Genomic DNA, 23,400 nt, shown 5'->3' on the forward strand with positions numbered 1-23,400 from the left:
GGAAAACCTAGGACAACAAATCGGTCATTTTATTAATATCCCATTACTCTTCTTGCTAACCTTGTTTTTCCAGTAGAATCTGTGTTACACATCTCCAGGAGCTCAGAACCTGAGTCCACACATTTTTGTTTGAGAAAATATTGTTGTGATATTTTTCTTGAAATTAATCTGTGGTTTGTGCATAGTCATAGTAAATATTAACTGAATTCATTGGTCTGAGCTATATTTTGGGTAAAATTTGAAGGTGACTTATATTCACAGACTCATAATAGACAGTTGGATAATGTTTAAAACTTCCCATCTCTTCAACTTTGTATCCACATTAGACATTTTGTTAGAACATCAATTGGATTTCCATTGTAGTATAATAATTTTATAGTATTTCTAAACAGATTGTTTGAATGGATGATTGCCAGATAGCTTCCTTTTGCTACTCTCTGTACTTTTTTCTTAACTCCCAGGTTATCAACTCACTTTCTTTTATTCTGGAACCACTTTTTATAAATGATAACTAAGGTGATCGCTTCTATGAAGCTATGAGTTATTACTGTATATGTAATATTAGTTTTCAGTAATTTATGGGAGTTCCCATTTTCATTAATTGCATATAATAGGGAATATATCAGTGATATTTGTCATGACTTTGAAGATTGGGTTTATAGTGTGTTTTAGAGGCAAATAACTGACTGTGGAAGGAGGAGTACCAGCTGTGTAACTTCTCTGAAACTCAATTATTTAATCTATAAATTGAAGAACTAGATGATATCTAAGTGTTCTTAGATTCCAAATTTTGAATTCCAAGTTTATTTATTTATTTAGTTTTTGGTAATATGAGTAGCTTCTACTAGGTGAATCTTGGTGTCTGGTTTTAACTGCATAGTCCAAGTGATATGGTACTAATCTAATAAATCACATGTGCTCTATAAATAGCTTTAAACATGGAACAAAACTATTAATATGAAGTACTATAATACTTAAGATAAACTTTTTTTCTATATATTTTAATTATCAGTTACTATTTAAACTGATTCTTGTAATATTTTATGGTATAATCTTTATGCATTCTAATTCTGATCTTGCTTTTTAAAAAGACTGCTTTGATTTTTAGGATGTTATAGAATACACTAAAATTTTTTTAAAATAGAGCTTTGTAGGGATTTTCTCATATTACTGAAAAATGAAATTTGGCAGTGAATCATTTTTCTGTAAGATGAAGATAGTACTCTATCATCATAATCCCAAATTAGCCCCCCAAAAAGAATTTTTTTTATTTTTTAAGATCTTATTTATTTATTTGACAGAGAGAGATCACAAGTAGATGGAGAGGCAGGCAGAGAGAGAGAGAGAGAGGGAAGCAGGCACCCTGCTGAGCAGAGAGCCTGATGTGGGACTCCATCCCAGGACCCTGAGATCATGACCTGAGCTGAAGGCAGCGGCTTAATCCACTGAGCCACCCAGGCGCCCCCCAAAAAGAATTTTTAAGCTCTGTTTGGCTCAGTAACAGTAGGAATCATTGCTTAGTGCTCTTTTACCAACTCATAAATTTCTATTAAGCTACCCTTATGAATTATATTTCTTTGGTCTCAGAAAATACACTCTTTATTGTTTTGACAGCTGGGCACACACACATATGTAGTATAAAGGTATGAAAGAAATGGGAAATGATATTAAAATTATACAGTGAAAATTTCTTTTCTATCTTGGTCCTGTAGTCCCACTCCCCTGATAGAACTTGTTTTACATTTTGTTTTGTAGCCCTCCAGATACTGTACAGGTGAATGAAAATGTGAATGTGCCCTCTTCTTTTTACACAGGTGACCGTGTCCTTTGTATGTATATGTGTATGTCCTGTGTATGCTTTTTTCCCCCACAGTAACTTGGAGATCTTCCTAACTCATTTTAGTGGTTGCACAGTGCTCTTCTGCATGGATATACCAGTATTCAAGTAACCAGTTATTTTCCTCCCAGTTTCTGGCTACTGTAAACGGTCCTGCAGTGAACTTTTTTTTTTTTTTCCTTTTGGACTTTCCCATTAATTTACTTTTGATGTTCTCATTTAATATTTAGTGAGACTTGTAGAAGTATCCATTTATTGAGGCATTTGGAAGCTTGAAAGATTCACATGCTATACTGTGTTTGCATATTTAGGGCTGTTTCTGGAGAGAGATCTTGACACAAATTCAGAAAAAGGGATGCAGTGAATATTCTTGTATGTATTTTCAGGAAAGCTATTTTAGTGTAAGTCATTATTTATATTATTTCTGTTACTTTATGGGAAGCTATTTAAAATTAATAGTTTACTACTAAGATAATCATAGAGCATACTTGTTCTCTAACTCTAAATAATGTCAAATTTTATATTTATATTTTATATTTATATTTAATATATATTTTATATTTACAAGTAAATATTGGCCATATTGAAGGTGATGGTAATTTTATGAGTACACTGCAAATGAAATCTTTAGTTGACTATGGACAAATTAGTGGTAGCATGGTGGGTTGAAATGCTCTTTAGTTGTCACATTTTATTTTTTATGTGTAAAATGATGTTTATTGGAATAGCTCCAAATTAGAAACAGCCCAAATGTCAGTTGAAAGCAGAAGGCTTAATATTTTGGGCATATATTTATATAATAGAACACTTAAATACCTGGAAAGTTAACTTCAGCTACATAGGGCAGCATTGAAGAATCTCTTGAACATGTATACTACCCGTATAGTGTCTTTAAGGGATCAGTAAGAGGTCTCAGTTGACAAAGTTTTCTATAATTTCTGACCCTAGTTCCAGAATCTGTGAAGTCTAGAGCATCATCCTCCTTTTGGAATCTGAATTCTTACTCTTCATGAGAATGGGGGCTCTGTGTTTTGGCTAGAAAGCCAGGGCTAGGTCTGATTCAGAGTGACTCCTATGTATGAGTGTTTTAAAGGGCAGCAGTCATCATTCTGTTCAGTCAGGTGGGATGGTATGGGGTAGAGAGCAGGGAGTAGACCTTAGGTATAGGGGCTGTGAATGAGTAGTGATATGATAGAATAGGGTAAATTTCAATTTGACCTAAAGTCTCTGCTACAGAGATGGGAGGCCAAGGCCAGACCTGAAAGCTGATAAACTTTCAGCTGCTTGTGTCACTCCTCTTTCCCTTTCCTCCTAAGATTCTTGCTTTGGACTCCTAGGCCTAGCTGTAGCTGGGAACAATAAGTTCTTCTACTTTGGGAATTCTCAAGTGGCCAGACAGATGGGGCTTGCAGGAATATGAGACTGACAGGACAGTAGAACCAGCATGGCCAAAGTCTCTGACTGATCTGCACTGTGCACATACACTTGGTTTGATGTCTCTGGACTGGTGTCTCTAATGAACACTGTTGTCACAAATGAGGATCTTTTTTTTTTTTTTTTTTAAAGATTTTATTTATTTATTTGACAGAGAGAGATCACAAGTAGACAGAGAGGCAGGCAGAGAGAGAGAGGGAAGCAGGCTCCCCGCCGAGCAGAGAGCCCGACGCGGGGCTCGATCCCAGGACCCTGAGATCATGACCTGAGCTGAAGGCAGCGGCCCAACCCACTGAGCCACCCAGGCGCCTCACAAATGAGGATCTTAAATCAGCTCACACCTTGTTCTCGGTTAGGCTGAGTTTTCCGGCCCTTCCTTCTTCATTCTGAAGGTTGGGTATTTGATTTCCTCAAATGCTGTCTTTAATTCTTGGTGCTTTTCTTTTCTGCAGACACTGCTTCTCTGGTGTTTCCTCTTTGGGGAGTACCATCATTTCATGAGATTTTTGAGTCTAATGATCCTTTTCTGCTCCTCTTTCCTCCTTGTGGTTCTCTATTCCATGACCCTCCATCAGTCAATTCTGTAGGTTCCAAGTTTTGTCAAATATGGGGATCTTTTTACTTCTGTCTACTTCCCTTGTTACTACCCCAGTCAGAGCTGTCATCATGTCTTTTTTAGATGACTTCAGCAGCTTTTCCACCTGCAACCATTCTTACTCCCTTTGGCCCTTTCTTTACCTCATCAGAGGGTGAGGACATAGTGAATATTCAGTAAGTGTTGGTTATTGTGGAATTTCATTTTAAAGTTTAGAAGTGTTTCAGATTTTTTCATTTTTGTGGATTCCTAAATATCGAAGTATAGAACATTTGACTAAAATTTTGGAAGTTATATTGATTACTGTGATATTCCTCTGAATATTTTGTTGTAATCTTTACATTGAGTACTAAAGGTTGTACTTTTGATTAAGGTATTATCTTGAATAAATCATGTAAACTAATTGCAGTTATAAAATCCTTGCTCTTGTGCCTGATCAAAGTATTAATCCAACCTTGAGTTCTTGTAGTTAATTTATATTATTCTCTTGGCTTTGTAGCAGTGTGTATTAAAAGTTTTCTTTACTATGAAAGCATTGCTTAGGTGAAGACAAAATCATTTTTAATGATTCCATTGTCAAAATTTTCTTCATTTAAATTAAAATTGAAAATCTTTTGAGGTTTGCTTTTTTGAATTGAATGTGATAAAGGCTGGTTTTATTGTGGACCTCCTTAGATGGGTGGTTGTGGATAATGGACCTTTAATAATGGCCAAGTGATGTTAGAATAAACAACACAGAGACTGCTTAAAGTAGTTAGAAATTGGAACAGAAACATTAGGGATATGCTTTAGAACTGTGAATAGATTGTGGAAATTTTACTTAATCTTGGTCCTATAGAAATTTTGACCATAGAAGGGGTAGCATGGCTGTTTTGATCATTTTGTATCTGCCAAGTCTAAAAGTCAGAATAACAAAAAGTGGCTAAGAGGTGATTCAGCTAACTTAGACAGAAATTTTAATTCAGTTTGGCTGATATACGAGAGGTGACAAAATGCTGTAATCAAATGTTGCATGCATTTTGGCTATTAAGGAACACTTTAGCCAATAAATTAGTTACTTTTCTTTTTCAACCATTCCCTTAAAATTGTTGTAAACATGCGGCAATTAGAACATAAGGAATTTTTTTTTTAAAGATTTATTTATTTGAGAGAGAGGGATCACGCATGAGCTCGGGGTAGAGGGACAGAGGGAGAGGGAAAGAGAAACTCTGGGTCAATGTAGGCCTGATCCCAACACCCTAAGATGATGACCTGAGCCAAAACCAAGAATCTGATGCTTCACCAGCTGAGCCTCCCAGGTGCCCTGTGAGGAAATTTTTGCTAACAGAATTGTTCATTTGTCTAGTAAATGAACATTTATTGAACTTATCAATCCATTGTTCCTAAGGGAGCAGTGTTAAAGTATTTTAAATCCTTGGTTCTTATGATCTAAACACAAGTGCTTTGCTTTGGTGGAATATGTTTGATAAAATTTTTGAATTTTATTTCTCCAAAATATTTAAAGATGGACAGGCTTTTCATTGTTTTTAAACCTGTTTGAAGTTAAGGGGTAAGACTATTTACTTTCTACCTTTTTTTTCATTCATTCCCCTCCCCTCCCCTCCCCTCCGCCCACCCCCGTTCAGTAAGTATTGTGTACCAAGTAGAGAAGAAACAATGGAGAACAAACAAAATAGACGAGGCTCTGACTTTATTAAATTAACATCTTTTAAGTGGAGTACAGATGAGTTGTAGTTCAACAGACCACAAAAGAATTGAAATAGAGAAGTTTTGGGGGCACCTGGGTGGCTAAGTTGGTTAAGTACCTGCCTTTGGCTCAGGTGGGATCGAGCCCCATATCGGGCTCCCTGCTCAGTGGGGCGTCTGCTTCTTCCTCAGCCCATCACTCTGGAGACATGCTTGCACTTTCTTTCTTTCTGTAAAATAAATAAATAAAATCTTAAAAAAAAAAAGTAATAGAGATGTTTTTATTCACAAGTCCTGGAGGAAGATCAGGGCCTGCCTCTAGAGGCTACCGAGGAAGATCAAGGCAGAGGGCAGATAGATACCACAGTAGGATCTGGGGCACATGTCTTTCTTGGGGGTCTGTGAGAGGACTGCTCTTAAGTTCCAGGCTAAGCCTGGATTGGTCAGTTCAAACCAGAAAAGCAGGATTTTGGTAAAGTTCCATTGGGGTCTTACCTAAGGAGTGCATAAGGGAAGGCCCTGGGAAGCAAGACAGACTGTGGATCATATGGGATGTTGGAGAAGTCATATGAGAAACTTACACATTTGCTGGTGACTCTGCGGGCTGTTATCTAGGGATATGGTTGTCTGTGAAGGCTAGTGTCAGTTTAAGGTCCCTGCAGGCCACTCCACCAAACAAAATGGATACGCAGGAAGCAATATCATGGAGTGACTTAGCTAAACTCTCAACACATTAATAGATGGCTACTTTCCCGAATCTTACAAGCTAGCAAGTTCACAAATTTTTTTCAGTATTTTTTGAGGGTAGATACATGGTGTTAGGACAGTGGGACAGAGGGAGTGAGGTGGGTATTGCCTTATAGCCAGGAAGGATATCAGACCATTGCCCGAGTCCAAATAGGGGTGAATGGGTCAAAGGCTTAATATGTTTAGGGAGGCAAGGCTTATCTGAAACAGGAAAGCTTTGCAGCAGAGAAGTGGGAGATGGAAAGATCTTTTTTTTTTTTTTTTTAAGAGACAACACGTGCATGAGTCAGGGGCAGGAGGTGGGGAGGGGCGGAGGAAGAGAGAAAATCATAAGCAGACTCCACACTCAGGAAGGAGCCCAAGATGGGGCTGGATCTCCCAACCCTAAAATCACGACCTGAGCTGAAATCAAGAGTTGGTTGCTTAACCTACTCAGCCACTCAGGCACGCCATCTTGCTGTTGTGTTAACTTGTGGCAGGGTCAACAGTCTTAATTTTACATTTATTTTATATTTTTTTCAGGTGTATTAATTTTTTATGATCATTTTCTTTGCTCTATTCTGTTGGATTTATTCTTGTTTTTCCTAATTTCTAAATATTTGATGCTTGTTTCATTAATTTTAACTTCTTTTCAGATATTAACATTCAAGGCTATAGTTCCCCCTCCATTTATTACTTTAGCTACATCTTGCCAATTCTGATATTTAAAAATCCTTCAATTATGAATGTTTTCTAATATTCAGAATGAACTGATCCTTCAGTTACTTTAAAAGTATTAATTTCTTAGCATGGGGTTTTTCTAGTTTTTTTTTTATTGTTTCTTAACTTGATTGCTTTATGGCTAGAGAAAGTAGTATAATACAAAATATTTGTAATTTAATGGGTCTTTCTCTGGGGCATGCTATCTGAGGATGAACAACATTGACATACTCTGGGACCTTGTTAAAACTGTGAAATCAGGCTCAGCTCCTCATCTGCCATTCTGGAATCTGCATTTTAACAAGATCCCCAGGTGATGCTTTTACACATCAGGATTTAGGAAGCTTTGCTGCACTGATCCTATAGAGAGATGAGTTTGACAATTGCAGAATACACATATTTTATATAAACTTAAATTGTACAAATGTTATAATCTCTTATGGTGGTGGAATTATAAACTTGTTGAGGTTGTTAATTTTTTGCTTTGTCTATGTTGAGATTATGTTACTAGGTGCATTCATATATCCTGTATCTTTTTGGTGTATTGAACTTTCTATCAGTATGCAGTGATCTTTTTATATCTCCAGAATCGCTTTGTCCCCCAAGCCCGTTTTGTCCTCTATAAATATAGAAGCTTTATTTGATTAGAATTCAAATGATACTACTTTTTCTATTCTTATGTTTTTCAGCCTTTTTGTATCTTTATGTTTTTTAGATAATATCATTCATAAAGAGCTTAAAGCTCAATTTTGTTTGTTTATTGAGTCTGACAGTCCTTATTTTTGAGTTGGATTATTTAGTCCCTTTATGTTTTAATGTAATTACTGATGTCTGTATGTGGTTCTTTTTCCTACCATTGTAGTTTTGGCTTTCTTTTTCTTTGCCATTTTGTTTCTTCTTTTTTCTTTTTTACCTTTTTGAATTGATTTTATTTCCTTTTCCCCCTGCTCGTTCAGTTTGGAAATTATGAGCCCTGTTTTGTTTCTTTTGGTGGTTTCCCTAAAATTTTAATGAGCATTCTTAACTGAGTAAAGCCTGAAGCAAATTAGTATCTTTATCTTACTTTTGAAAAACATAAGCACAGTGGAACATCTGAACTTCAGGAATTTCCTCTCTGGTCATTATGCTAGTGTTGGCAAGTATTTTTCATATAGCTATTCCCCAGATTCTGCATGTATATTTATATATTTAATATATATATTTAACTCCACAAGGCATTATTACTTTCAGTAATGTTTTATATAGACAAAATATTTTGGATTAATCTGCGTATTTACCATTTTTTTCTTTATTTCTTCTTGCAACTTAAACTCTGCATCACAAATCACTTTCCTTCTGCTTGAAGTTAATCTTTGGGAGTTTTACATAGAGGGGGACCTTGGTGGCAAACCCTCAGTAGATACTTGTTTGGAAATGCTTGTCCTTGTTCTGATTAGTGAAGTTATCTACAGTCTACAGACTGCTACAGTCTGAGCAGTTACAGATACATCTTTCGTGCACCAGTTTTTTGTTCATCATTGTCTAAGCTGGTGTAAAGCTTACCCATGACTTTATAATTTCTTTTTTCTTTCTCTTTCTCTCTCCCATCCTCCTCTTCCTCTTCCCCTCTCTCCCTGCTCTCCTTCCCGTTTTCCTTTCCCGTTCTTTCCCCTTTTCTTTCTCTTCTCTTTTGATCTTTCTTCCCTTCCCTTCCTCTTCCTTTTCCATTCCATTCCTCTCCTCTTCTTCTGCTTCTTCCCCTTGTCTTCTGTTTTCTCCTTTCCCTGATCCATTGCATTGTTAGACACAGGCTATTTTCTTTTTTGTGTTCTAGGATGGGTATATTATTTTGAGTTCACTCTTAGCAGGAGAATATAGTTCTTTGAGGTCCCAGATTTGTGGGGGAGGGCCCTTTGATGGGCCCTGAACTTTACTTTTTCCCCATGTCTTTGAGATCTTGGAAAACAAAGCTGAGGTTTACAAGGTTGGCAAATGTCTCCAAGGCAAAAACTTGCTTATTTCTTTTTTTACATAGTTTACTTATTTTTTGCCTAAGTATTTCTATTTTGCAAGATCATCAGTTGATTTTTTTTTTTTAGTGGATTTTTAAAAACATTTCTCTATATTTTTAATTGCTTTCTGTGGATTGGTTAGCCAGGTACCTAATCTCTTATTCTTTTGGAAACAGAAGTTTTAGGATATTTGTTTTTAATAAAAAAAAAAAATCTTTTTTTTTTTTTTTTAAAGATTTTATTTATTTATTTGACAGAGAGATCACAAGCAGGCAGAGAGGCAGGCAGAGAGAGAGGAGGAAGCAGGCTCCCTGCTGAGCAGAGAGCCCGATGTGGGGCTCGATCCCAGGACTCCGAGATCATGACCCGAGCCGAAGGCAGCGGCTTAACCCACTGAGCCACCCAGGCGCCCATAATAAAAAAAATCTTTACCTATGTATTCTACTTCCTGATGGCTGGTTTTCATTAATTTAATTTAAAGTAAAAAAAAAAATACTGAAATAAAAAATTAAACTTTCAGGCTCTTGTTTTCTGGATTCTGATAATTACTGTGTGTCTACTACAAATACATTGTCTATTTTAATGTACTTAAATCTTGTACTGTCACTAATATATTTGCTATAGCTTAATCAAATATGATGATGTCAAATTGATTTTTTTTTACATCTATAAAATATGTAAATCATACATTTATATTCTTCACTATCATTTGGTATCTTTACACTAATTGAATACTATTCGTATATAATTCTTACAATTTTTGAATTACATTTCTTCAGAAAGAAAAGGCATTGTTGTTGGTCATGGTAGTACTGTTTAGAGTTTAAACCTGATGTCATTTTGGATTCATTGGGTGTAAATAAAAAAAAATATATATTTATTTCTTGGATTCTTTTATGGTTAAAGTGAACTAAATAGACAATTATACTTCACAGTGTGTAACAAAAATAATTAGTTGTCTTTTTTCTCTTGATGGGAAAGATCTAAATTAGAAGAATTGTTTACTTCTGAAAAGTAGTTCAGACTTTTATGTTTCTGCCCATGAAGTGGTAAACAGCTGGGCTTGATGGATAGGCTGTAATTTTTGCCTTATTCAGACTGCTTAGTCAGTCTCTTAGGTTTTTGAGTCTGAATTAGTCTCTTAGTTTCCTGGGACAACTGAATTTTAAAGTTTTCATTGAAGCACAATGTTTTTCTAAGTCTAGCAGTATGTGTAACTGGTTAAATTGAGTTTGGAAAAGCTCTTAATTGTTTTGCTTATTGCAAATATTAATTAAGACTTCTTTATAGATTACAAAAAAGAAAAAATCTAATGTAATAGGATCCATACCATAAGCTTTTCTTCATGAAATTTATATATATTTTATACGTTAATATATTGCTTATTACATAAGTAGTTTAGAGAAATTTTACCTTTTTGATTTTAGATTTTTAATTTTATAATTATATTTTACTTACCTGCTAAGATTTATGGGAAATTAAGTTTCAGAGATGTGCTATTAGTTTTCCTAAAGGCTACTTGAAGCCATATTTCATTAGCTCATAGCTTATAGTGATCCATTTACAGGTTTGGTAAAAAATTTAAACATTTTTACATAAAACTATGTAAGGTAGACATTAATATTAATGAATGTTTTAGAACTGAAACAACCTTATGTTCAAATATACTTCTGTAAGAAAAAGCTCAAACTCATCTTTTTTAAAGTAATTAGACATTTAAGAGATTTATAAATGACTTACTGTGATAAAGGGAATTTCTCATATTCATCATGAATGCTATAGATGCTATGCCAGTTAAGTTACAGATTTCCTTGTTTCAGTGGGGTTAATTATTTTTGGTATCTCAAACGCTTTGTCTTGAAATGGCTTTGGTTTTGGTTAGTACAGTTGTTTAGCTTTAGCAAAAGCTAAATAAATTGCATTGGTTAGTATTGTTGGTCACATTCTTCTGTTTAGTGCATCAGCTCCCCCCTCCTTCTTTGTTTTCACTTCTGTATCAAACTAGTTCAGATTTATATCACATCTCACGTAAATTATTACAAATATTATCTTACCTGGCATCATTTCTCCTAATTCATCCTGTACATGGTTTCTAGAATAGTCTTTATACAGTAGAGTTCAAAACCCCTACGGTCTTTTCTTGTCTAACTTTCAAAATCCACTCTTGTCTGGTGATGGCCAATGTTGACTTTCCACTCACTGTTACCCTTGAAATACCAGTGGTCCAGTAAAACTGAAATTACTTGCTCTTCCCAGCAGATTTTTCCCAGTGGGTTCCTACCTCTCTGCTTCTTAGTTTTTCCTTTTGTTCAGACTCCAGCTGGGATGGTCTCCATTGCTGCATGTTCAAGTCACATGCTTCTTTCAAGGCTTGGTTTAAATGTCTCTTTCTCCACTGAGCTTTCCTCAGTCACTTTTTCAACCCCCTCAATTCCTGCCAAATACGGAAATGACCTTTCCTTTCTATCAATTGCTATTTTATTTCACCTGTGGCATTTTATACTGTCAGCTCTTCTCTTTTAGGTTGATGATTATGACAGTGAATACCCCTGGTTTTTTTTCCCACTTCTCGAATCCTTTTGCATTCTTCACTTCATTATCATCTTTTTTCTCCCTGTCTCTTAAAAATTGTTTTTTTCTAGTGTTCTGTCCTTGACTTTTTAATTTTTTTTACTGGTGAAATCTTTTATTTGAGGATATTTTGGTTCGTGCTTTTATTTTGTCCCTTCTTTAGAGCTTCGGACTTAAATTTTCAACTGCTCTCTGGCTCTTTCTATCTGGCTGGTCCCTTAGGTAACTTAAAGTCAACATAACTAAAACTTACCTCCCTTTATACTGCTTTAAACCTGCACACTTCTAATATTTCTTTTCTCACTTAATAAAACCACCATTCAACCAGGTGTACCAGCCAGATAACTGTTATTCTTAAGTTTCTCTCTTTTTCTAAATTTGTTACAACTAGTTGACTGAGACCTCTGTAATCACCATATTTCTTTTGAGCCTTTTACTTTTCAATTATGCTGTAGAACTTGCTGTCCCCTAAACTGCAGTTTATGTCTCTATAGCTTTTTTTTTTTTTAATGTAGTTGACATACAGTGTTCATACGCTCTTCTCTTTGCCTAGAAAGTACTAGTAAGAAGCTCTGTGACCTGGCCAAGTTAAATTAGCCTTTTCATTCCCTGTTTCCTTATCTGTAAAATGGTAATGATACTTGCTCAGAAGTATTCTGAAGATTAAGTGTGAATACACACACACACACACACACACACACACACACACGTATATTATATAACCTACACTGTATAGCTATCCATTCATATATATGAAAGCTATTTAATTATGGGTACATACATATGATTCAAGATTATAATAAATACTATTAATGATTAAATGAGTATATATGCCTGAGATGGTGCTATTTAAATATTAACTTTCCCCCTTCTCTTGCTTTTCCTTTCTCTGACAAGCTATATGTCATATTTTATGTCTACCTCGGGATCACGTCCTTTGTGAAGCTTTTCATATAAAGATAGAATAATCCTTTTATTCTTATACTTAATCTTCTACATCTTCTATTATGTGTTATACTAATTTGTTTATATGTATCCTCACTACAATGTGATCTTTAGGATGGAAAACTGTCTTATTTATTTTTTTATCCTCTTTTTATAAAGCCTCTAAATATGGCATGTATGAAATCCATCAAGTTATACGCTAAATTCTGCTCCTATGAGCGTATGGACCTTCCTGGAAAGAAAGTTCATAGCTCCTTTTAGACTCTCAGAGTTACCTGTTACTTAAAGAAGGCAAATACTCATAGCCACATGATATGCATGCTTATACTCTGGAGTGATTTTCTCTTTGTCTAAATATATGTATATGTAGTATTGAACCATTCGTGTTAGTCTAAAAAATTAGGCATGTTAGTCTAAAAAAAAAATTAGGCTTAGCCTAAAATATGGTACATCATCTCTCTCCTTATAGAGCTTATTTTTCTCTACCTGCTTTGTTTGGGTTTTATTGGGAATATAAACAGAGGGAATGCAAGTAAATGCTATGAAGACGGTAAATCTCCAAACATACTTAATTTTTAAAAAAAAATTTTTGTCTCAGAAAGCATTATGATAAGAGCAGGTTGTAGTGTAGGGATGCCTACGTGGCTCAGTCGGTTAAGCATCTGCCTTCGGCTCAGGTCATGATCCCAGAGTCCTGGGATTGAGTCCTGCATCTGGCTCCCTGATCATCAGGGAGCCTGCTTCTCCCTCTCCCTACTGCTCTCCCTGCTTGTGCTCTCTCTCTGACAAATAAGTAAAATCTTAAAAAAAACACAAAAAACAAAAAACCCAAAACTTAAAAAAATAGTAAAAAATCAGTGTACACAACAAGAACAGAAGGTATATAACTCCTTTTTTTTCTAGGATTTGACCTGTTTGAGCTAAGAGTCATGCTCTTAGCATGTTGATAATACTAGAAGATCTTAGTAGTACAGTTTGATAATCTTATAAAATTGAATGTAATGTATGGGACAATATTTTAGAGAGGTTCAGAAAGAATTCTTTTTCTTACATCTTATGTGTGAAGAGAAAACATTTTAAATAATTTTTCTCTATTATTTACCCTTTTTTCCTTCCTCAGCTATTTCTATTAGGTCCTTAACTTTGTCCTTATATACATCTCTCCTTTGAAATTACCAGGCTTTGTGTTTTATGGCTTACTTCACACTGAAACACTGCTTTCACAACCCAAAACTGGCTATAAAAAACCTTCTGTCTATAAAGTAATTATATTCTGTTTTGTTCTAGATGTTATTTATGTTGGATGGGTAATAGATAATATAGAATTCTTTTTATAATCTAGATGTCTGTGATTATGATGGTTGGGATATTGGATTAGAGGAACATATAAATAGGTTAATGACATACCTCTTTATGGTCATCTTCTTTTTTACATTTATTTATTTACTTATTGTTCATTTATTTATTTCTTTATTTTTGAATAAGCATTATCACTTTCATTTTTTAAATTCTAGTAATGTTAATATACAGTGTTATATTGGTTTATGATTCAACAATTCTGTACATTACTCAGTGCTAATCATGATAAAAGTACTCTTTTTTTAATATTCTTTTTTAACTTTTTAAAAATTTAATTTTTTTGTGTTCCAAAATTCATTGTTTATGCACCAGACCCAGTGCCCCATGCAATACATGCCCTCCTTAATACCCACCACCGGTATGAGCATCTTTCTGTTAAAAACAATTGCCAATTAATGATTAAAGAGTCACACAAACTTTAAGATATTCTGTGCAATATGGCTTTCTATTTAAGTTGGGAGATTTGTGCAGTCCAATTTTCCATCTGTGTTTGTCTTTTCATTTATTCTTTACTTTGTTCAAGAAAGGGTTTAAAGCATTGGGGTATATGTTGACAATAGTCTGTTTGACTATTTCAATTAAATTGAAAGGTTTTTACCCATTAAGGACTTTTGGGAAGTATTTGAGTATTATGTATTATGTGGACGGACATGGTATTTGTAACACGCATGGTTCAACCAGAAAAGCAGAATGAGTAGTAGATATATAAAGAGATATTGCAAGTAATTGGTTTATATGATTTGGGGGGCTGGCTTGGCAAGTCTGAAATCCATAGGGTAGGCATCAGGAAGGCCAGATTCAAACTGTCAGGTACAGTTTGAAGCTGTAGCTCAGGGCAGAACTTTTTCAAGTAAAAACCTCAGCTCTGCTTTTAAAGACTTTCAACAATTATAAATAAATCAATAAATTTATTTATTTTAGAGAGAGAGGAGGGGGCAGGGCAAAAAGAGAGGGGGAGGGGAAGCCCCCTTCAGATTGAGCACAGAGCCTGAGGTGGGGCTCGATCTTACAACCCTGAGATCATGAACTGGGCCAAAACCAAGAGTCTGATGTTTAACCAACTGAGCCCCCTAGGTGCCCCAAGACATTTTAGAGCCACATTTTGATGATTTCTCTATTTTAGAAGTAATCAGGCTGCATGTTATTGTTTCAATTGTTTTTTTTCCAAGTTTACTACTGGTAATACATTTAAGTCTCTAACCTCTTTAGATTCATAAATGTACAGGTTGCCCACTGTTTTCACTTAGATGTCTCTTAGACATTCTAAATGTCCTTCTCAAAAGATACATCTTTTGGGTTACACTTTCTGGCTTTCTTCCCCTGGAAACATGATGAAGTGGAATGTCTTCCTTGTTACCAGGCAATAGTGCTTGGATTGAAAAATGATCCTGATAAATAAATTATGTCTTCTCTAGGAGCTCTCTGAATGAGCTACATATACTTGGTTGGAAGGCATAGTTTTGGACTTTCCTGGTATGTTAAATTTTGTAATGAAACATGTCTGTTTTGAGACCCTATTAGCAACGTCCATAAGATTGTTTTAAGAGATACCAATTCTTAGGGAGATTGTAGCTAGCTTCTAAGCCAAGATGGGCCTCACTCTTACCTGTGAGGATCGAGTCTACTTGCCCATGAGGTGGGAATTGGGTTCTAACACTCCCTGCTTTTTACCCTTTGTGATTATGCCCTTTTGTACTTAATGTCTATCTATAGAAATAGTGATCATCAGTTGGTTTTTCTTCATCCCTGCAAACAATGGGTAGCCTTAGTTTTTGTGACTTGTGTGTGCTGTGATGAAAGTAGCACAGTATTATGCATGGTCAACAATGAGGATTAAATAAAAGTAGGTTATTTACTCTGAAATGATGTTTTTGTTTGTTTGTTTGGTTTTGGGTTTTTTTTTTCCTTAATTTACCTGAGCTTTGGACCCAGTTTCCATAGACTGGGGAACCAAAAACTTCCTCAGCATATCAGTTTAGTATATTGCTTTAACTTAAATTGTGATTTTTTTTTTTTTCCTTCCTCTTTGGAAATTGTTTAGAATTTGCCTATGTGTGGTCACCTTGTGTGAGCACTAGTTGAAAAAAAAAAAATCTCAGATAGTAACTTGGCTTAAAGGTATATCTATGGTTCTGAGATATTTCTTCCATATTTTTCAAAGTTATTAGAGTCATTAGATAATTCTGTCTGCATTTTGTTAGCATGTTTCTCTTGGTATTTTTAGTATTTCTTGGATGATGTGGGATTTTTTTCCTGCAATGATAATGAAGAGGTAGTGGAGATTTAAATAGATTATTTTTTAATGTCCCTGTCCAGAAAATTTTATTTATATGGTATGAATTTGTGTTGACCATTCTAGTGATAGATTATGATGATTCTCTGAATATAAAGATTCTATCTCTGTCTCTTTTATAAATTAAAACATAGTTTTTTTAGTCATCTGCATAATTCTAAAAATTGCTCATTACAATTTGTGGTATATGGTGTTGCCAAAATAGCTCATAGGAACACACTCTTATTCCTCAAAGAGGCAAGGAGAGGTGGAGCCTGTATTTCTACAAATACTGGATTAAAATTAAAATTTTAAATTAAATTAATTAAAATTAAATTAAATTAAATTAATTAAAATTAAATTAAATAAAATTAAAATTAAAATTAAAATTAATTAATACTAATTAAAAGTAAATTGGTAGAAATGTATCAATTTTGTAATCCTTCTTTTGCTAAGAAAATGGCCATTCCTATTCCTTGTGTTCCTGTAGCTTAGCCTTTTTTAAGCTATTATATTTTTCTCCTAGATAGCCTTGGTAATATCTTGCAATCCATTAAATAATAAATCAAGGGTCATTATTTATTAAATAATAAATACCTCTACCTTCTTGGATAGAGGTAATACTTTTCTAAACACTGATTTTAATCCTGGTTTTTTGCCATTTAAAGAAACCCAAACTATCCATTTGTTTTACATTTGCTAACAAACCTTCATATTTAGATATACTATTTAGATTTTCCTTAATTTTTGCATAATTTTCCATAACTGAATGATTCATTTACATGAGTGGAGTGCAAAGTCTCAGCAATGAGCCCTGAACCAGAAGTAGTGGGTTCATACATAGACCTGAAAATAAATTAGGATATCAAAGGATTTCAGTGAAATGACCATTTGTAAAAGGTAATCATCAGCCTCTGTGAGATGAAGAGATGGTGAAAAGGAATGGTCTGGGTTGGATAAAAGAATGTCTGAATGAAAATTAAAGTCCAAAAATATTTTTTAAGTTAAAAGTTGTAAAAACGTTTATCATTTTATTAGTGTTCTCCTTGTGAATTGTTAAGCATCAGTGGAGATTAACAGATTTCTTTGGGTATAGTTAAAAGTGCATGAGTATTTACACCTGTTTCTTGTTTAGACTTTACAAGAGTTATTATGCTTATGTAAACAAAACAGAGTTGACCACAGGCAAAATTACTGGAAAAAAGTTGCATACTGTTTGGAAACTTGGTCCTCCTTTGGTTATGCAGCGTTCTGACGTAGTAGGCTTTTTTGTGTTTTAGAAGAGGTCTGTCAATGAAAAATGATATGTCCAGTGACTGCCGATTACCGTTTCAAAGTGAAAGATGCAGAACTGCCATTCATTGCGTTTTTGATTAGCTTTATAGCTACAAAAGAGTGTATGCTGACCTTGTATTCTCTGTTTTAGAAGACCAAGGATTTCACATTTGAAATGAAGCAAATTGTGTCTGTACTCTTGCTTAAGATTTAGAAGCAAGCAAACAAACAAAATACCCAAAGAAACAAAATTGTGTAGATTTCTGCTTTTAAAAAATTAGTTTTTTATGTGGAAAATGGTGCTGTTAGGTACACTTGATCTTATAAAGATTTTTGACATGAAGCCTGGTACCAGTCAACTTTTTTTTTTAAGATTTTATTTTTTCATTTGAGAGAGAGAGACAGAGATAGACAGAGAGAGCACACAAGCAGTGGGGAGAGGCAGAGGGAGAAGCAGTCTCCCTGCCAAGCCATCCAGGAGCCCAATGTGGGGCTGGATCCCAGAACCTGAAGATCATGACCTGAGCTGAAGGCAGACACCCAACCACCTGAGCCACCCAGAGGCCCCAATCAACTTTTAATAGACCAAAGAATACTGTAGCAGTTTGAAACTTGGGAGTTGTATTTTATTGGTTAGGTGAGAAGATAATTATATTTTACATATTGGAATTCGTAATTTTCTGTTAAGCTTAAAAATTCCCGTTTGTTAAGCAGGCATATATAAAATGTGTACCATCTTTATTGTTGAATAATGATTTTGGTCTATATATGTGGACAGTATTTACCAATATGTGGCCTTTTTTTAGGGTAAATTACTATTATTCAATAATCACCTAAAATGTAGGGAAAATGTGTGAATTCTAGCATAGTGGAAAACTTAGAGGCTTAACTGAAAATATCTAGTTTCTACTTAGAGAGTAATACAGTTATATGTTCTCTTTTTTTTTCACAGCACAACTCATTTGTTTTCCCATTTCATTTTTAAAATAGGATGTGGATTATGATATATATTCAATAAACATCTATATTATTTAGTTAAACAAATTCTTGAAAATCCCACTAATACCTTGTAAGCTGAAAGTACATGTAAATTCTAGGCATTTTAGGTTCAGTGTTCCTAGTTTCTGGAATATATATTGACATTAGCAGGATGCCAGAGAAGCTCATGCCTTCAAATATTGTGTTTATTGGTGGTTGCTGATTCTTGACATCTTTTCATAAAAGCATAACTTATTTTAGTAAACTAGTTGGTCCCTCTTTATCTTTAGTTGAGTTAGAGTTTTTCCCATCTTATTTACGTAGAGCAAATTTTGATTAGCAGGTTAATGTAGCTCAGGAGGGCTGAGAAATACAACCAGTAAAGGCACTGAAGCAAGAAATCTAGAGAATTAAATTTTTATGTAATTGTATATGTAATTATTTTTTTCTTTGTTATATTTGAAAATTACACTCATGAACCTGCCATTTAAAAACTAGAACATTACCAACTCTAGTGCTCTTCTTTCGTCCTATTCCTACATTTTCTTCTAAAAAGAACCACTGTCTTAAATTTTGAGTTATGTTTTCCTCACTTTTGTAAAATACAGTTTTATCATATATATGTATATGTCTCTAAAGAGTTTTATGTGCCTTATAAAAATAGGTTAATACATGTGAACTCCCTATGATTTACTTTTTTCTCCCAAATTTACCTTTCTACAAGTCCTCCCTTTTATTGCAGTTGTAGTTCCTTTATGTTCACTGATGTAAAATATTCCAATATATGATTATGCCACAGCTCATTTAGCTCTTCAGCTGTTAGTGGGTATGTAGGCTGTTGTCACTTATTTGCCATCATGAACAGTATCGCTAAGAGTATTCCCGTACATGGTTTTAGTGATACTGAGTCTTTATTCAGCCACTTTGCAAAGAGAAGACTTTGTTTAAACCAGGTATTTTTTTCCCTTAAGAGCAGTACTTTGGATCCCTTGTTTATTTTCTGTTATATAATTTCCCTCCCCCCTTTTGCTCTTTCTTCCTTTTATTTTGACTTCAGAAAAGCTGTAAGAAATGGACAACTGATTCCCATATGTCCTTCATCGGTTTTCTTCAGATGTTACATGTTACCATATTTGCTTTATATTTATCCTTTTTTTCCTTCCTCCTCATTCTCTTATTTTTTTTTCTTCCTCTTCTTCTTCTCACTATTTGTTTAGCATTCATTTTGTTCTTCACACTGAGGACGTATAGTCAAAATACTATGTCCCAAACAAAGTTGGATTAGTTTTTGCCCCCCACCCCAACCCCTCTCACAGTTTATGGTGTGATAAGAGTATTCATTTGAAATACGGTTTAGTTCATTTATTACTCTTCATATATTATTTTAGGATTCACTCCCCTTATTCTCTTGCTTGTTGATTTTATTGGGTATGTGAAACATTAACATGGTTCCAAAAATCAGAACCATATTAAAAAACTGTACTCATAGGGGCACCTGGGTGGCTCGGTGGGTTTAAAGCCTCTGCCTTCGGCTCAGGCCATGATCCCAGGGTCCTGGGATCGAGCCCCGCATTGGGCTCTCTGCTCAGCGGGAGGCCTGCTTCCCTCTCTCTCTCTGCCTGCCTCTCTGCCTACTTGTGATCTCTGTCTGTCAAATAAATAAATAAAATCTTAAAAAAAACAAAAAACAAAAAACTATACTCATAGAAAAGGTATTTCCACCATTCCTTACTTCTGTCTTCCTACTGCATGCCACCTTTCACCTGTTAGTCTCAATAGTTTTGGTTTTCTTCTCCCTGTGTTTATGACAAATGAGCAGGTGCCTATGTCTGTGTCTCTTCATATATTTAAGGGCTGTTTGTATATTTTATTTTTTGGTGAATTGTCTGTTCACATTTTTGCCCATTCTGTAGGCTATTTTTTTTCCTTCTAATTTTTTTCCTTTTAAGTTTTAAGCATTTTTTTACATATTAGAAATATTAACCCTTACCTGTGATACATATTCTACATATTTTTTAGTTTATCAGCTTTTTAAAATTTTATTGAGGATACTTTAGGTACCCCCAAATTTGTATATATGCTATAGTTAAATTTGTCAGTTTTTTTTATTTTTACTGTATCTAGAATTGAGTTATGGTTAAAAAGCCCTTTCTTACACCCAAGGTAAAAAGGAACTCACTCATAGTTTAAGAGAAACTATACACACACACACATCCTTATATGGTCTAAATTTTTAAATATTTGGATCTCTGATCAATTTAGAGTTTATTTTTTGTCTGTAGTGTGAAGTATGAGTCTAATTTCATCTTTTCCCAAATGACTATCCCTTGTCCTTGCACTGTTTATTAATAAGCCCAACTTTGCCTTAGTGATTTGAAATGCCACTTTTAACATATATCTAAGTTTCATACTATTCTGGACTTTCTGGTATATTTTTCTGGTCTGTTTACTGCTGCACCAAATGAATACACTGTTTTATTTATAAAGCATTTATCATATATGCTAATATAATTTAAAATACAGTATGTCTTAATAAGGTCATAGTATGTTTTACTATAGTTTAATTTATTATAATGAGGGGGTAGTATCCTTCTTATACTTTTTCATTTTTAGTATTTGCCTGCCCATATTTGCATTTTTGCTTTTCTGTGTGACATTTAAAGTCCATTTGTCTAGTTCACTTATAAAAAAGCTTATTGCTACTTTTATTGGAATTTTATGAGGACTATAAATTTACTAAGGGGGGATTGACATCTTTATGATGGTTAGTTTCCCTATCCAATTTCAAGAGATCTTTTCCTTTGTTCAGGTCTATCTTTGAGTCTTTCAGAAGTGTTTTAAAGTTTTTGCCATATTTCCACTTAAATTTGTAACTATTTTGTCTTCTTTCTATGGAAAATAGTATTCTTCTGTACCATTATATACTCTAAGTGGTTAATTGTTTTTACTGGTAAATGCTATTTTCTATATGCTGTGTTTAAGTTTATATTCTGCTACTTTACTGAATGTATGTGTTGTTTTAGTTAGTAGGAACATGAAATAGTTTTCCTCCTTTCCTATTTTTATGCTTGTATTTAATTTCGCTTGTCTGACCTCATTGCCTTATACCTTTAGTGGAATGTTCAGTGGCACGGAGGTAGTAGTGATCCTTGTTTTGCTCCTGTTCATATAGGAAACAACTTTTTCCCCTAGTAGTTAATTAACCTGCTGACTTTAAGACTAAGACCTATATCATGTTAAGAAAGTGTCCATCAGTTCCTGTTTTCTTGAGTGTTTTTAACAGATATGGGTATTCAGTTTTATCAGAAGCATTTTTAAAGTCTTGGAAATAATCATATAATTTTTCTCTTGAAATATATTAATATGGAATATTTTGTTAATGAATTCCTTAATAGTGAACCATCCTTGCATTACTGGAATAAGTCTGAGTTGTTCATTGCATGTCATTCTCTCAATATGGTATTGGATTCTTTTACTAATATTTTATTTACAACTTTGTCATTATTTATAAGTGATACTCTAAAAATCTCTAATGGTTCTTTTTGCACTATCTTTATCAAGCTTAGCTATCAGTGTTTTGTTAATGTTACATAATGCTAATGAAATTTTGACATTTTCCTTTACTTCCACTGTCCAGCAACAATTTTAGAGCATTGGAATTATCCATTCTTCAAATTTTTGGTAGAAATTTTCTTGAGTGCTTTACCCGTGGGTTAGGTGCCTAACTTTTTTCCCAAGGGCAGTTCTATTTTTTGAGTGTTGTTTTTTTTTTTTAAGCTCTAATCAGAACAACTTATATAAGCTGTATTTCTGTGGAAATTGCTTATTTTATCTAGATTTTCAAATTTACTTAGAAGTCTACAGAGGAGTTTTATTATTAAAAAATTGTTCTGTTTGGGCGCCTGGGTGGCTCAGTGGGTTAAGCCGCTGACTTCGGCTCAGGTCATGATCTCGGGGTCCTGGGATCGAGGCCCGCATTGGGCTCTCTGCTCGGCAGGGAGCCTGCTTCCCTTCCTCTCTCTCTGCCTGCCTCTCTGCCTACTTGTGATCTCTCTCTGTCAAATAAATAAATAAAATCTTTAAAAAAAAATTGTTCTGTTTTAATTATTTTCTCCTTGTCATTTGTGTATTTTTGCTTCCTCTTTTTTATTTTTAATTAATTAACTATTTTTTTTTTAAAGATTTTATTTATTTATTTGGCAGACAGAGATCACAAGTAGGCAGAGAAGCAGCTTGGCAGAGAGAGAGGAGGAAGCAGGCTCCCTGCCGAGCAGAGAGCCCAATGTGGGGCTCGATCCCAGAACCCTGGGATCATGACCTGAGCTGAAGGCAGAGGCTTTAACCCATTGAGCCACCCAGGTGCCCCAATTAACTACTTTTTTTAAAGAAATTCAGGATTTTTTCTTTTAGAAATTCAGGATTTTGATTACTTGGATTTACTTTTCTTCTTAATCTTCTTCTATATCTGCATTATCTTTGTTTTCTTTATTGTGCTTTTAAAGTTTTCTTTATTGTTTCTTTTTAGTTTATGATCGGGGAATTTAATTCATTGATTTTTTTTGAAAATTGAAGTGTTCAAGACTATAGATTTTTCCTAATCATTGCTTTATTTGTATCCCATTATTATATATAATGTTTTAATTATAGTTATTTCTTAGAAATTCTGTCATATGTTGATAGTGGAACATTTAAATTATATTATGGTTGGGTGGTAATGGAGCAGGTGAAGAGATTCCTGGATAGGCTTCCTTTGACGGTTGACAAATGATAATTTCATTGGCAGCTTCCATTTACTGAATATTTACCATGTATCTGGTACAATGAAGTGATTATATACATCATCTGAGTTAACCTGTATAGCTTCGTTTTGAGCTACACATTATTTCCCCATTTTCAGAAGAAGAAACAGTGGCTTAGAGGGGTTTATGTAATTTGCCCAAGGCTGCATAAACAAGTAAGTCGTTATTGTTTAAATTTGAATCCATTATTGACTCTACACGTATGCCTTTTA

General features: G+C 34.3%; 1 protein-coding gene across 5 annotated transcripts in view; it reads left to right on the top strand.

Moving 5' to 3' along the window:
- The window catches only part of CCDC91 (coiled-coil domain containing 91), a 377,326-nt gene that overhangs the window by 86,429 nt on the left and 267,497 nt on the right, over nt 1-23,400 (top strand). The gene's annotated exons all lie outside the window — the stretch shown is intronic.

This window comes from Lutra lutra, chromosome 8 (assembly GCF_902655055.1).
Source record: "Lutra lutra chromosome 8, mLutLut1.2, whole genome shotgun sequence".
Taxonomy (NCBI): Eukaryota; Metazoa; Chordata; class Mammalia; order Carnivora; family Mustelidae; genus Lutra; species Lutra lutra.